General features: G+C 50.8%; 1 pseudogene; it reads left to right on the top strand.

Moving 5' to 3' along the window:
• Positions 1-6,351: 6,351 nt before the first annotated feature.
• The window catches only part of LOC102443323, an 18,128-nt pseudogene continuing 8,909 nt past the window's right edge, over positions 6,352-15,570 (top strand).

Raw genomic sequence — 15,570 nt, 5'->3', positions numbered from 1 at the left:
TTTTTAAAAATCCTGATTTCTGGGCCTCATCATTAGTAACAAAGAAACAGAATTTCCGGAGGATGAGGCCCAGAAATCAGGATTTTAAAAAGATTCCCAGGTGATTCTAATGTGCAGCCACGGTTGAGAACCACTGCTGTAGGTGAACATGCTTTAGGACCGTCTCAATCAACAACTGGTCTCGAAGAAGTATCAAGACTCATGAACTTGCCAACCTATGGTTAAAACTCAGAATTAGTTCTTACTCCAAATGCTGTTCTGGTTGGAATCTTTTAAAAATTCTTTCGAAAGCAGATCTGCATGCCATCATCTCGGGAAGTGTACAGCCCAGGCAGATGATCCTGCTGTTGTCGCTAAGAAGACGACTCAGTTGGCTTAAAGGCTTATGCAGACAGTAGCCAGTATTTCTCGGCTGGAACACAGGAGACTTCCTCTCCGCACCCACAAAAAGAGGATTTGCTCAGTTTGAATTTCCTATGAAGAAGCTGGAGTCTAAAACCACAGACTGACTGGGAACGTGGCAAGGGTCAGGGAAACCTGGCAGAAGCCCAGTCAGTGCAGAGCACAGTGCGAAGGCCGCCCTTAAATAGACCCGAGAGCAGCAGACGCACGGGGCAGGGAGCAGAAGTGGCTGCATGGCCGGTGGAGAGCAGGAAGCCTGCTTCCCAGCTGCCCAGACTTGGAGAAAGGCAGCTAATGACATAATGAGCATCGATCTCGTGTTCAGAAAGCGTTCACATCCGGTGTCTCAGCTGAACACCAAATACAAAACGATGACGGGGAGATCAAGGCTGGAGACTTAGAAAGCTTCCCCCAGGTGTCTCCCAAGATGGGGACACCAACCTGACCCTAAATCCGTGCATTTCCTCCACAGGGACAATTCTGACCCTCTGGAGGGACCGCTGGCCCTTACCACTAAGAACCACCACACACTTCCTTGCAAATGGGCTCACCGTCCCCTTCAGCCCACCCAGGTTAGGGACCTGCAGGAGCAGGTGGCTTCCAAGGGCCTCCCAGAACTCACTCCCGGTATCAGAACTGGCGTCTGAAATCCACCCAACTCTCCCCTCCTTACGTCACCACTAGCCTTTACCCCTCACCCGACCTCTGAGCATGTGGGTTCCAGGTCCACTGTGCACAAAGGTTCCCCTTTTACCATTCTGTGGGCACCAGGAAAAAAGTGGTCCAGGCCAGAGGTGACCCACAAGGGCATCATTCTCTAAGGACACAGAGACACACAGGGACACGCACACACACAGCTCCTGCAATTCTGCAAACTCATACTTACATGAGCATTGTATGTTCTTCATGCCATGTACAAACCAAAAAACCGGGTGGTTTGGGTGTTTGTCTCCTTCTGAAGCCCCTCAAGCTTTCGTCCAGCTGAGTACTAGTGGTCTGAAAGAAAACTTCACTTGGAGTGAAGCCCTCAAACAAACCCACATAAGTAGCACCCTTGCCCCGGCGGCAGCCAATGGAGAAATCCCGACATCTTTGCTGAAAACAGCAAGCCAAGCTGGCAAGATGCTGCCATTCCTTGCTCCACCTCCTCCCCTGGCACAATAGGCCATTTACAGAGGCTAAAAGCGCCCCCTTTGTCCTGCACTGGCCGGGCACAGCTCAGCCTCGGGAGGAACAAGAGAGCGGCAGCCAGACCGCGTGCTGTTCTTTCAATGCGCCACTCCAAACCGTCGGATCCGTGCTCCTTAGCCCTGGCTGGCAAATTACCTAGAGCTAGATTTGCTTAAGCCACCCCCCTTGCACCAGAAGAGCCTCGGCTCTCCCTGGAGAGAGGGAGGTGCAGACGCCGAGAGGCCAGAGGCCACCAGTGGCCGCTGCCCCGCGCCATCCCAGACAGGAATTCCCGAGCACGCACACAGGGTGCTGCCCTGGGACCTCCTCACCTGAGCCTGAGAAGGGCAAGGCCACCTGGGGGACCTGGGATCCCAGGGACAGTGAGCAGGCATTCACAGGGGACTAGGGACTCCCACCCACTGCCCCGAGCGCTCTTCCAAGTACAGTAACCCTCCAACCCACTGAGTTTTCAGCGATTCTATGGCTCCCCAAGTCCATTTCCAAGAATATTTTTATAAGGAGAAACAGAGCAGGGGTGCTGTTTTCAGAAACCTGATGTATTAAACTACTCGAGTCAAGCTGAACATGTCTACACTAACCCACTCCCTATCTCCCCAAAAGTTATCAGAAAGAGCGAGACACAATGCTTTTAAGGGCAAGGATAAGGCTAGACCAAATTTAACCAGAAAGATTAGGGCCATACCTCACCCATTCATGTTGGCCACAGGCCACAAATAAATAACCAAAATAGATTCCAAATATAGGGTGTCCAAGTTGAGCAGATAAACTGCTAGGGATTAGATGAAATGGTCAGATGTCTACGTAAAATAGTTTCTGTACTCATTAAGCTACAGATATATTTAAGTCACGTGACGATACCAATTATTTTAGAAGTATTTCCTTTTTCCTATTCACATTTCATTACTACAGTTTTTTATTCAAATTCTTTGAACATGCTTCTTCAGATAGGGTTTTCGGCCTCGCTGAGGCCACCTTGGAGGGTGGACAGTTTTCTGTGGCCTCTTTCCACATTTCTCTCTCTCTTTCCCTTAAGTTGTCTAAGCATTTCTGAAGTCACACATGTGGCTGCCACTGAAAAAGTCTCCCAAGTCACCAGAAGACAGTTGTATAATGTTAGGACAGTTATAAAACGTGTCCTATGGGGCATATTCATAGCACTAAACCACATGCTTTATTGCCTTTTAAACTGGTATCTAAGAGATTTTGACAATAATACCCCACAGTTGCCTTTGTAAAGTCAGACCCCCAGAAATGATTAGCCAGCTGGTATTAAACTGCTGTGCCTTAGAAAAAGTAAAATTCGGTTAGCTGGCCTTTATGAGAACTCAAGGCTAGTTCTGGAGACCTCCCTGGTGGGGTTGTCACTACCTTCAATTCAAAGTCCAGGAACCGGCGCCCAGAAGCTCAATGTCCCGCCCCAGCTCCACCTAGAACAGGAACCAGGAACGGAGCCCAGGTCTCAAACCAAAGCCAAGGGACCTTGAGAGGCAAGTGCGCAACCCAGGCAATTGGCGGTTCAATTCCAGACAGAGGTGGGAGGCGACACACAGGACGGCCAAAAGCCACGGGACACAGTGATAAAAGGCAGGATGAGCACCAGGTCCATCAAGAGACAAAGGGACACACAGCACGTGGAAGATGTATACCATGGAATATTATTCAGCCATAAAAAGCAGGAAATTCTGATACCTGCTACAACATGGCTTAACCTTGAAAACGTAATGCTAAGTGAAAGATGCCAGACACAGAAAGACAAATGTTACATGATTCCACTTCTATGAGGGACCTCATAGAATGTAGGCACGTTCATAGAGATAGGACTATCAGGGGTGGGAGGGGGGTAGTTTCTGTTTGGGATGATGAAAAATTCTGGAGCCAGAAAGTGGTAATTGTTCTACAACAGTGGGAATGTACTTAATGCCGCTGAATTGTACACTTAAAATGGTTAAATTGACAAATTTTATGTTACGCATATTTTATCACAATAACATTTTTTTAATCAGTTAAAAAAACAACAACACACCAGGCCCTGTCTAGGTGGCTGTTGGTTGGAGCATCGTCCCAGGCATCAAAAGGCTGTGGGTTCAATTCCTGGGCGGGGCATATACCTAGGGTGCAGGTATGTGCCCTGGTTTGATTCCTCCTGGTCAGGGAGCGTATGGGAGGCAATCGATTGATGTTTCTCTCTCACATCCATGTTTTTCCCTCTCTCTCTCTTCCCCTCTTTCTCTCTCTCTAAAAATCAATAAAAAAACATATCCTCAAGTGAGGATTAAAAAGAAACACACACACACACACACCAGGATTTGGTAACTAAATGGATATAAATGGAAAACAGATGAAATCGGAGGGCTAAATTTTTGAGTCTGGGAGAACGCGGGGAGCAGCGAAGAGGCGGGGAGGGTTGACTAGCAGGAGGGAGTTCCATCCTCTATGCCTGAGGAGAAGGTGCATCCTCTCCCCTGGTTCTCTGAGTGAGCCGGCCAAGGCCCCGCCTCACCACGGCCACGGAGGCAGGGTCACGGGTGCACACTACCTCCACTCCCCTCGCAACTCCCGCCCCCCTCAACGCCCATCACAGTCTTCCCTGCGCCTCCCTGCGCCCTGCACTCCCCACTACCACCTCCACCTTCCGTGTCTCCTGGCCTGCTGGACAGGCCCACATCCTCCCCAAACAGGCCAGAGGCCACTTTCTGTAATCACTTCCTACAGGCCCCGGGCCAGAGCGCCCAGTCCTTCCTCACTGAGGAGTACTCCAGCCCTGAGTGGCCCTTCGCTCCTAGGGAGATGCCTCTCTGCCCCCGGGGCCAGCGCCCTCCCATCCGTCTTCATATGGCCTTGGTGCTCATCACAGTGCCTCGCCCAGACAGGTCTTCAGAAACATTTCCAGAGTCATGAACGACCCTCTGCGATTTTGACCCACTCTCCACAGTAAGCCCAGGAGGAGATATGTACAGAGCAGAGTCTCCAAAGAGGACGGGAATTCAAAGCATCCCCAAACTCAGCCTGCTCCTCCACACCCCTCGCAGCTGCGGGGGTCTGCAGGCTGGAGGGAGTGAAGCAGCTCCAGGTGATGTGGACAGAAAAAAGGTTCAAGCCACCGACTGAAAGTCCACGTGAAGATAGCGTCTTTCAATGGGGGAGGGGGATATCTGCAATACTTTTAGTAAATTTTAAATACTTAAAGATAAATTTTTAAAGATAGTGTCTTGCCTTCTTCCCATTATTTCTCAAATAACCCAAGTCATCCAAGGACAAGGGGCCTCTCTTCTTAGCAAACATTTAGACATACATTCAGACCTCCAACTGCAGATTACTTTTTAAACAAAACACGCCTGCCCACAGGGAAGGGAACAGAGTGGACAAATACCTTTCTGAAGTGGAACGGCAAATGCCAGAAGAAGGGCGCCAGCCCAGAGCCCGACACCAGGGCTGCCCTCAGCTTCTGGGAGCAAGTTTTCTATGTCAGAAGAGAGACTCCTCCAAACCAGACGAACAGCCAGGAGCTGGGTAAAGGCAGGACTCTAGGGATGCCGAGGGCTGGGGTGGCACTCAGAGATGTAAGGAATGCTGAGGGCAGGACCTGCCCAACATTCTCCAGAGGAAAAAACCCAACCACATGGTTCTCCTGCTTCTCTCTTCAACACAGACATGAGGGCCTGCCCTGGACATCCACTTGGGGAGGTGGTAATTATAGTCAGGACACGCCTAATGAGACAGCACGGAGCAGCCTGTGCGGGACAGCAGGTTAATTTTACTGCTAAGGAGCTAAATCTTACTGCCATGGTGAGGCGGTGCCCTGGCCAGCTTGCCCAGAGAACCGGGGGAGAGGATGGAGTTCCTTCCTTCCTGCCCACCCTCCCCTCCTCGTCACTGCTCCACGGCATTCTCCCAGGCTCAAAAATTTAGCCCTCCAATCTCATCTATTGTTTCCATTTATATCCATTTAGTTACCAAATCCTGGTGTGTGTCTTTTTAATCCTCATCTGAGGATATGTTTTTTATTGATTCTTAGAGAGGGTCCCACTCAAGAAAACTCCGAAGAGAAACAAGATGTTTCCACTGGTCCTTAACCACGGATTTGCTACTGTTAAGCGATTACTGTACATATGTCGGGACAAGGCAGGATGAGGCTGGTAAGAGCTGGCGAGGGGAGCAGGCGTGGACCAGCAGGCGGCCTCGGGCAGCCGGCTCTGCTCCATCCGACGGGGACGAGAGACCTGCTGGTTAGGCTGACCCCACCCTCTGCGAGAACAAGGCGCCGAGGCTCCTGCAGGTGCAGCTGCTCACCCGCACCTGGACCAAGGAGGCGTGGCATTTCAGTTGGCATGCGGCACAGGAAGAGCCCAATCGCATCTGCAGGTCTGCATGTTAAAGAAGCTGACACCAACGCTGGGAGTTGTTGGGCAACACAAGCAGAGCCTGTTATGATAATAGCTGGAGACGCAGAGAAAAGTCCTGCTCCGCTGACAAGCCAGAGGCAGAGATGACCTTCCTGGCTTGCGGGAAACCAAAGCCGACCCGAACACAAGAGGCTCCGGCGAGAGAAGGGAGGACCACTTCACAGGGAAGGGGCAGGCGTCCTTTCCCAGTGGCCAGCGCTGGGCCTGGAGGCAGGACTCTTCTCCACTGAGGGGAGTGGGCCCGTTTGTTTGAGAAGCTGCACCCACAGAAGGCACCCAAGTCTGGGGTCCATCGGATGCTTTGTCCAAAGCTGCTCACTTCCAGTGGTGAATATAGACACAGCACGGAAAGATGGAAAGAACGGTAGAGTCAAATGCAAAACATTCGATTTGTGTCCTAGGAACTGGCAGTACCACGATAGGCTACGAAATCCTGGGTCAGCTTCGCCGCTGCTGCCTGTGCGGGCCTCGGGGAGAGACAGGCGTGGGCACTGAGGGAAGCAGTGCCCTCTCCCTCACCAATGCCAAGGGGCACCTCAAGGACGATGCTGGAGAAGGCGGAGGACGGCCAGGAGCCCTGGCCCAGGATCCCTCCTACACCCAGCACCCGCAGGCGACCGCAGGGCACGTAGGGAAAACCATCGACGTTAAAAAGCATCAATTCCATGTGGTGGGCACGTGGTACCTGCTTTATGATTTTATTATTCTTTGAACTTTGCTATATCTTTACAAATAAGATAAAGACGCTCTAACTGGGTCAGTCCATTTCTTCTGGTATTTACGTATTGGCCACCTGCTCAGAAAGGGCTCCGGGCGGCAACCTGTCCTAGCAGAGGATGCAGGAGGAGTCGGCCCCTCCCAGCAAGTACACATCCAGCTCTCACCATCTGCCCTGTGCTGGGCCCCGGTGCAGCCACCGACCTGCTATGTGGGCAACTTCCACCCAAGGCTCCCACGGCAAAGAAACACACAGGGGAATACTCTGAAACCACAGGGGAATAAAACCTCTCCTAGGGAGTCCCTCGCAGGCAGGAGGCCATCAGCATGAGGACACAGCGCTTACAGGGCCCTCTGCCTTCAGTGAGGACAAAGACACCTGTACGGACAGACCGGACAGACCGTGAGGACTGAAGGAGCCGCCAGGATGCAGAGGCAGGGAGGGCTGGCCGCAGAGCCAGGTGGGACCCGGCAGGCCAGGTGGAAGCAGGCCAGGTGGGAACCGGCAGGGACAGGTGCGGGTGTGGGGAGCAAAGAGGAGGCCACAGGGCAGGGGGTCAGGAACAAATGTGTCCTGAACCAGAGGCCAAGGACACCCTGCCTCTCTCCCAGGACAGCACCCTGTCCACAGGCTATGACGCAGCTGGGAGCAGGAGGCTGGAGTCCTCAGGTCCCTGCCAGGGCGAGGCCGGTGCGGGAGGCGGAGAAGAGACCCAGGCCTTAGGGCTGGAAGAAGTCGCCACGATCAGATATCAGTGACCTGGGTAAGGAGGCTGAGGGGACACAGGTTGGGTAGGGTTACTTACACCTCTTAAAATAGACCTCGGTTTCAGAGGGCCTGGACAACTAGAGAGAGGGCTCGGCACAACAGGGCAGGTGGGAGGCAGGACACAGAGACAGACCTGTCGCCGGAGAGGGGACCCCGAGCTCCGCTCTTCAGCAGGGAAGCGCCGTGACCCTCAGAAGCAGAGGCGAATGGAACCCACAGAGTATCCCAGGCTGCGCGCGCGGTGCCTTGGGACCCAGCAGAGCCTGGACAGATGACCTCTAACTCCCACAGCCCTGCCCAGGCCCTCGGTGGTGCTGCAGGAGGGATGTGAGGCAGAGGAAAGGTTAGCCAGGGTTTAGCTCATTGTATGAGGAGGGATAAGGGAGGTGCTGGTGACAACCACGGGACACGAGCTAGAGTTACACCAAGCGTTCAGGTAACTATAAGACGACGGGACTGGCCCCAGGGGGAGTTAACACAACACAAATCTACTAAGCGGACAGCATTATAGAATAATAGGCCAGTGTTTGTTTAAAGGAGGGAAAGAAGGAAAAAGAGATTGTCCGGTCTGGCTATTACCTACTTGGGTGACACTAGTTTGAGTCTCTTTTCCTTTATGTTTTGGTTAAACTTTTATTACGGAAATTTCCAAAAGTAGCCAGAGCAGTATAATAAGCCACCACGCACCCATGCCCTCAGCTTTAATAATGATCAACATTTTGCCCTAGCCGGTTTGGCTCAGTGGATAGAGCGTCGGCCTGCAGACTGAAGGGTCCCGGGTTTGATTCCGGTCAAGGGCACATGCCTGGGTTGAGGCCTTGATCCCCAGTAGAAGGCATGCAGGAGGCAGCGGATCAATGATTCTCTCTCATCACTGATGTTTCTATTTCTCCCTCTCCCTCCATGAAATCAATAAAAAATATATATTAAAAAAAGATCAACATTTTGCTAATATTGTTTCATTTGATCCATTTTTTAGAAGGATTTTAAGGCAAATCCCAAACATCCTATCATTACCTCTGAGGCCGGTCCAGCTCCAGGCTCCCATAGCCTGAGTGCGCACCTGCGCGGGGAGCAGGTCTGACTAGTGCACAACCGCCTCCCGCCAGCTGCGTGAAGGTCTAAAGCAAGAAAACCAACTTAAATATTTTTTTTTAAATATATTTTATTGATTTTTTACAGAGAGGAAGGGAGAGAGATAGAGAGTTAGAAACATCGATGAGAGAGAAACATCGATCAGCTGCCTCCTGCACACCTCCTACTGGGGATGTGCCCGCAACCCAGGTACATGCCCTTGACCGGAATCGAACCTGGGACCCTTCAGTCCGCAGACCGACGCTCTATCCACTGAGCCAAACCGGTTCTGGCAACCAACTTAAATATTGACTTAGCGTGGCCAACCAGCATGGCATTTAATTGTCATGTGAGAAAAAGGTCCATGTACTCAAATTGCAAATTTATATTATGTTCCCAATCTATGTCAACACCGAAAAAACAACCGTGTCCTAATGAGGCTTCTACATTGTCGAGTTTTGGGTCCAAAAGCAAAGCGCACTCTGGATTTCACCTGACTCACCCAAGGTCAGAGACCATGAGAACAAGGCTCACAGCCTCGTTTCACAAAGCAGTTCGCTTCCCCTTCACTGACAAACTGAGTCTTCTCCTTGGAAAAACGGTAGAGAAGGAGGTAATTTTCTGATTCCCTAACCTTTCGACAATGCACCCAAAGCAATAAGTAAAATGCATCCCTAATATATAGGTGCATTTACATATAAACTATGTACATATATTTCTATAAAATATAACTTTAAAAAGAAAGCTAAAAAATAAGGATCGACAGAAATCCTAGTACATCCACCCTGCACTCTAATGGATGGTCTACCCCCACCCACCGGGGCACACACACCCCACTGTGGGGACGGCCCCCCATCTCCTGAGCAGTACCTGCAACCTCTCTGATCACTTGTCTCTGGCAGCTCCCAACCATGGGCACAATAAACAGAACTGCTAACTGGGCCGGGGAGCAGCGCCTGCCAAGGCCTGCAAACAGGCTTTCCATCCGGGAGGGAGACAAAGCTATTCAGCATCGCCCCACGATGGGGGGAAGAGTGCAGGACGCTGTCTGTGACTGTCACCTGCCCAAGTGGCCTGCGGCTGCTCTGGAGGAAGGAGAATCGTGGCCCTGGGGCCGCAGCAGCCTCACCTGAGGAGGCGTGTCCTGGGGACCCCACAGCAGCAGCTCCTGCCTCAGGGCTGAGCACTGTCTGACTGCCTGAACGCTAAAGAGGCCCTGGCCTCGGTGGCATTCGTCTCTGACTCATGTCAGCAGAGAACACACTGGCACTGTCCTCACAGTCTAGCCTGTTTCTGGGCGGCTCAGCCACACCCTCTGGATCTTGGTGCCATCCTCAGTGAGGTGGTTGATTGGACTGCTCGACAGGCAAGGTCCCTGCCAGCTCCTCACCAGGCCATCTGGGAAGCCGAGTGAGGCACAATGTGGGTAATTGTCCTACAGGAAGAACGAACAGCTGTGGAGGCCCGGAAACAAGGTGTGATTCTAAGTAGGAATACCAGGTCAACGAAGACTACAGTACAGATATGTGAGATTATCGAGAACTTGACACTGATCTCCTCCTCCTCCCCCTGCCCGCCCGCCCCCCGCCCCCCCCTCACATCCTGCAAAGCCCACACCACCTGCGGCTCCAGCAGAACTGAAAGAGACGCCTGCAGTGCCGCCATGGAAGCACAGGCTCTGCTCTGGAGACCTAAGCTTTGCCCAGCATCGCCATATACAAACAGGAACATTTAAATGTACATTTTTGCCAGCGACCCTTCCATGGGACATCGACCACCAGAATGTTTCCAGGTCTCAAGCAACCAGCAGCCGGTACTGAGCACTCACCGACATTAAGGCCCTATGTTACATGCTGCTGAAGACCGAGGCCCGGTCACCCCCTGGGACCTAGACCATGAGGAGGAGGAGCCGGAGCCTGGAGGGTGGCTGGGCATTGAACTGGGGAAGCAAGATATGCACCCCTGAAAGGTCAAATGCAGGACAGAGGGAGGGGGGCTGCTCAAACACTGAATAACAGCACAGCCAGGCCTCCACCAACGGGGAGAACGGCCAGTGCCCAGATCCGGGTGCAGGAGACCCTGTCAGGCCAGGCACGAACCACCCCCTGCTTCAACCCCTCTCCCCCGTTTCTGAATTCGGGCTGCGGCCATTTTCTAACCAGTCTGGGAGTATTTCAACACTGTCGCCACTGTGCTTGCTGGAGCACCCCAGCTGAATGTCAGCCTAGGGGTCCAGGGAGTGACCTGGAGTCTGAGGACAGTGAGTGGCTCCAGGCAAGTGCCTCTGAGGAGCAGGACCATGAGGAACGAGGGGAGGGTGAGGAACGTCCCTGCTGACAGGTCGAGGTGGGCATGCAGGGCCCGGGAGGCCCTTCCAGGACACAGGAAGGCTGGGAGAGGGGAATAGTCCCCCCAGGGGTGCAGTCTAGGGGTGCAGAGGCCTTGGCTGGCCTTGTGCTGGAGACTCCGTGCTCCAAAGGCCCCAGGATGTGGTGGTTTGGGAAGCAAGGGAAACAGTAGGTTGGAACTAGACTCTGGAAGCCCTGACCACCAAGCTCATTGAAGACGTGGGCCTCACAGGAGCCCTGGACGGCGCTGGGCAGGGGGGGAAAAGGCATCCCCCTCCCCCGTTCTTAAACGGAGGGCCTTTGCTAGAGGTGACAGACCCTGGACGAGGATGGCGACAGTGAGAACGAAAGGGAGAAGTGGGTGTGTATCAGGCAGCTCGGTACAGAGCGCGAGTTAGAGTCAGCAGAACCTGCTGACTGACTGGATGTCGGGGCACAAAGAAAGATAACGCCAAGGCCCAGCCAGACCTCAGACCGACCCCGGGCTCAGGAACACACTCCACTGTGTCATGCCCGAGGGGACACGGCCGTGTCAGATGGGCTGAGGCGCCCCGGCCCTGCGCCAGTGGCGGCGTCAGCCGAGGAAGTCGGGCTGTCCTGAGAGCCTCGTGTCTGTGTGGTCTGGGACTCCCAGCCCCTGGCCCCCTCCAACCATCGCAGCCCGGCCTTTACTATTTTATACATTGAGGTTACGCTTAAAATTGTACTGGGGAAAAGCGTACCACCGTGCCTTCAATCCCTGGAAATTCCCAATTCTAGTCTCTCGTCTATTAAACGTTTTCAGCATGATTTAGAACTTGCCGAGAAGGTCTGTTTCTGGTAAAATAAATAAATAAATAAAATAAAATACCCCAAGGGATGCAGCAGAAAGCAATCCCATGTGCCATGGTGCGGCCAATCTCCTACGTAAGTGAGCGACGCTCCTCCGTCCCTGCTAAGCCGGGGTCCCTGTTCCCACCCCTCATGCTCTCCTTCAGCACAGGACGCATTAACCACCAGTCTCCACTGTTCTCCAGCCTTACAGGACCAACTTCCAGGGCAGGCCGAGCCCTTTACTCTTTAATTCCCCAGAAAGTAAACAGTGTGTAGCAGATCTTAGCACTCACAGAACCAAGCTGAGTCAACCTCTGTTGTGGTTTACAACCTCTGCTCGTGGTCCAAGACCGAGTGCAAATGAGACAGGAAAAATCAAGGAGCAGTGACACCGAGCAGGCAGCAGCCCCGTCCTCAGCCTCGCCACCTGCTGGCTCACCTGGAAGAACTAAGCAATTAGGAGCTCTGGCCCTGAAGCCGGACAGCCGAGGTTCAACCCGGGTTGGGTGACTTCACCTCTGCACCTGTTCTTTTACCGTCTGTGAACGATGGGTAAGAGCAGGACCCACCAGCAGGGCTGAGTCCCTGAGTGAGCACCTCGGAGGCCTTGCGAACAGTGCCTGGTCCTGTTTGTTATCATCACCTACCCTGTCCCGGGCTGCCCATGCTCGGCCTGCGGCCACCATGGCGGTCAGCTGAGGGAGAAACCAGTTCCTGCAGCAACTTTCCCTTTCTGGTTAATAAAATAAAGAACGTACTCAGGGCATATCAGCCTTATGTCTTAGGGACATGGCTCCCTCAACAAACCCGAGGGCAACGTGCCAGGACTGTGCCAGTGGGCAGAGAATATGTGTGTCAGAAATCCCTCCCGGGATGAGGCAATGGTACAAAAGGCAATTCCCATGATGCCCTCACTTCTTTCCGCTCAACCTTCCAAACCATGAAATCTCTATTTTAACAGCTTATGACCAGAACACATGAACCCCAAAGTACATTAAAACCATTCATGAATAAAAATAATTTTCAAAACACTGTCAATTTCAACAGCTTTAAAGCAGAATGTGCCCTAATTTCTAAAAGATATATTAAAACATGAAAAAAAAATATTCACAATATACTTTAGGCCAGTGGTTCTCAACCTTCTGGCCCTTTAAATACAGTTCCTCATGTTGCGACCCAACCATAAAATTATTTTCGTTGCTACTTCATAACTGTAATGTTGCTACTGTTATGAATCGTAATGTAAATATCTGATATGCAGGATGGTCTTAGGCGACCCCTGTGAAGGGTCGTTTGACCGCCAAAGGGGTCACGACCCACAGGTTAAGAACCGCTGCTTTAGGCCATTAAAATTAAATTATCAAAAATTTTATCTTCAACATAAAATATATGTCTAACATTTTAAAAATATATTTAGAGAAACAAAAAGGAAATACACAGAAATGTGAATAGCATTGAATCTCTTTAAGACCTTAATTTTATAGTTCCCCAATTTTCTATAAGAAGCATAGATTCCTATGGTAATATAAGTGTGTAATATAAAGTTGTATGTTATGTATAGCTTTTCTGAGGCAAATGGTTTTGATTTAGATATTGGAGAGCTTTCGCATTTTTATTTAAAACGTGAAGACCGGCAACTAATTCATGAAGAGCATTAGCCCGGACACCTAGACTGAGCCACCGGTTTTGAAATCTTAGATTCTGGAGATAAGACGTGTGCCTCCTGCCAAATGTCTTCTGGGGAGGCAGGCAGCACAGGGGAGTGGAGTCCTCACTCCACCGAAGTCTCTGTCCCAGGAACATGTCATCCATCCCTCCTGCCAGCCACGCCACAGGGAACGCTCCATCGCATTTCTCCCCTCCACACTCCACAAAGGCCACACCACACGGAGTACTGTGCCGTCTCCAGCACACTCAAGAACTTCTAAATGTCAGCATGCAGAGAAGCAGAGAAATGACCGTCACTAAGATTTTGTGATAGTTTTCTCGTGCCACGATGGTACGAGCAGTTGTTTCAAAGTAGGTGTCACCTTGGCCTTACACAACCCAAACTTTATGAGTTGGCATTCAGCATGTTGGGTAAGGAATTGCAGATACAATGACAATCTCAGGGTCGTGGCCACAAACACTGATACAATTGCCTCTACTTACAGTTCATCAAGTCCAGCTACTGCTTCAGGGCTGGTATTGCGTTAAAAGCTCTCAGAAGCCCCTCAAGTACTAGAATGCTGAAACTCCACTACCAGCAGCTTCGGATCAGCTCTGTCTGCTGAGACCTGGTCTCCAGGCGTGAGTGTTAAAGTGACCCTATGTGTTTGTCCGACCACCAGTGGGACTGCAACGTTTAGTAAAAACTCTGGCACCTTCAATCTACCACCTGACTAACCACAGCCTGTCAGGGAGTAAGGCTGGAATGGCCTTAGGATACCAATAGTTTTGAGTTGCCTTAAAAAAAAACACCAACCATGTTCTTTTGTATTTTGTAACACAGTTCTCTAATTCATGGCATCATCCAAGGGAGACCATTCCTAAAACATTGTTAATGCATTCTAACTTAACAGAATTTGGTTAGAAGAGACAGTAAATGCAAAAGAATAGTGGACAAAATTATCCATTTCTCTAAGGTTCTAGAAATTACTCCTATTCCTATAATCTTGCTCTTTCCAGAAAAGTGAAATGTGAAGGGAGAGAGATGGGGAAATTCCCAGCTGTAATGACAAAACCATGTGATCTTTCCCTAAGCCCTCCTCAAACACACAGACGTTTTCCACAAGACAGCAACATCAAAATGAGAGCCAGCACCGGTTTGGCTCAGTGGATAGAGCGTCAGCCTGTGGACTGAAAGGTCCCAGGTTCGATTCCGGTCAAGGGCATGTACCTTGGTTGCGGGCACATCCCCAGTAGGAGGTGTGCAGGAGGTAGCTGATCGATGTTTCTCTCTCATCAATGTTTCTAATTCTCTATCCCTCTCTGTAAAAAATCAATAAAATATATATATAAAAAAATGAGAGCTGTGGCAAGACCTGGGCCTTCACCATGACACTGTGGCCAGCTGGTTCACTTTCAGTTATTCCAAGCTTCATCCAAAAGCAGACACCGCCATGGAAACTCTGCCTGTATGGTATAACTAGACGCCTGTCCCCCTGCATATGTCATGACTATCTATCAATTAAATGCCAAAATCTAAAAAGCCAAGGGATTGCTCTTTAGTCGGCTGCCTGTAATAATAATAAAAACAGGCATTAATAGAGACAGGAAGAAAATATACCAAAATACTTATAACTGAGGGGGAAGGGTGATTTTCTTTTTCTTTTTTTTAAAGTCTTTTCTGTTTACAGTAGGTGAAGAAAATAGAGGTCTGTAGTATATGGTCTATAATATATCTATATTATTTTAAGGGAGGGAGGTGAGGTGTGCTGCTTTTAAGGATTATTTTTTTTTCTAATCCAGAATTTCAGTTCCTGAAAGACTTTAGTCTCATGCACATTAGTCTTTTCACAAATGAGGAGCCAAGATTTAGGCTGGGAAGGGCCTCTCCCAGCTGAGTCAGGACAAGACAACCACAGGAATGGGAAGGGCAGCGGGGTGCCTTTAAAAGCACCCCCTTCTCAAGCACACCCAAAGCAGACTGTCAACTCCAGCCTGAAGTTTTCAGCCACTCTAACCGGCCACCTCCACCTGCAAATGCAGAATCAACCAGAAGACTGGCTTTGTGTTTAGAAATAATTGTTTACACTGGGAAAACAGAGGTGGAATCTGTGTCAGAAACGGTGAGATTTAACCAGCTTCTCTCCGGCTAAGCAAAGGTCCGTGAATAAAAGGAAGGGTATTATGACAGCGCGCGGGGGTG

The sequence above is a fragment of the Myotis lucifugus genome, unplaced genomic scaffold (genome assembly GCF_000147115.1).
Source record: "Myotis lucifugus unplaced genomic scaffold, Myoluc2.0 scaffold_102, whole genome shotgun sequence".
NCBI classification, from domain to species: Eukaryota; Metazoa; Chordata; class Mammalia; order Chiroptera; family Vespertilionidae; genus Myotis; species Myotis lucifugus.
This window is presented reverse-complemented; position numbering and strand designations above follow the sequence as displayed.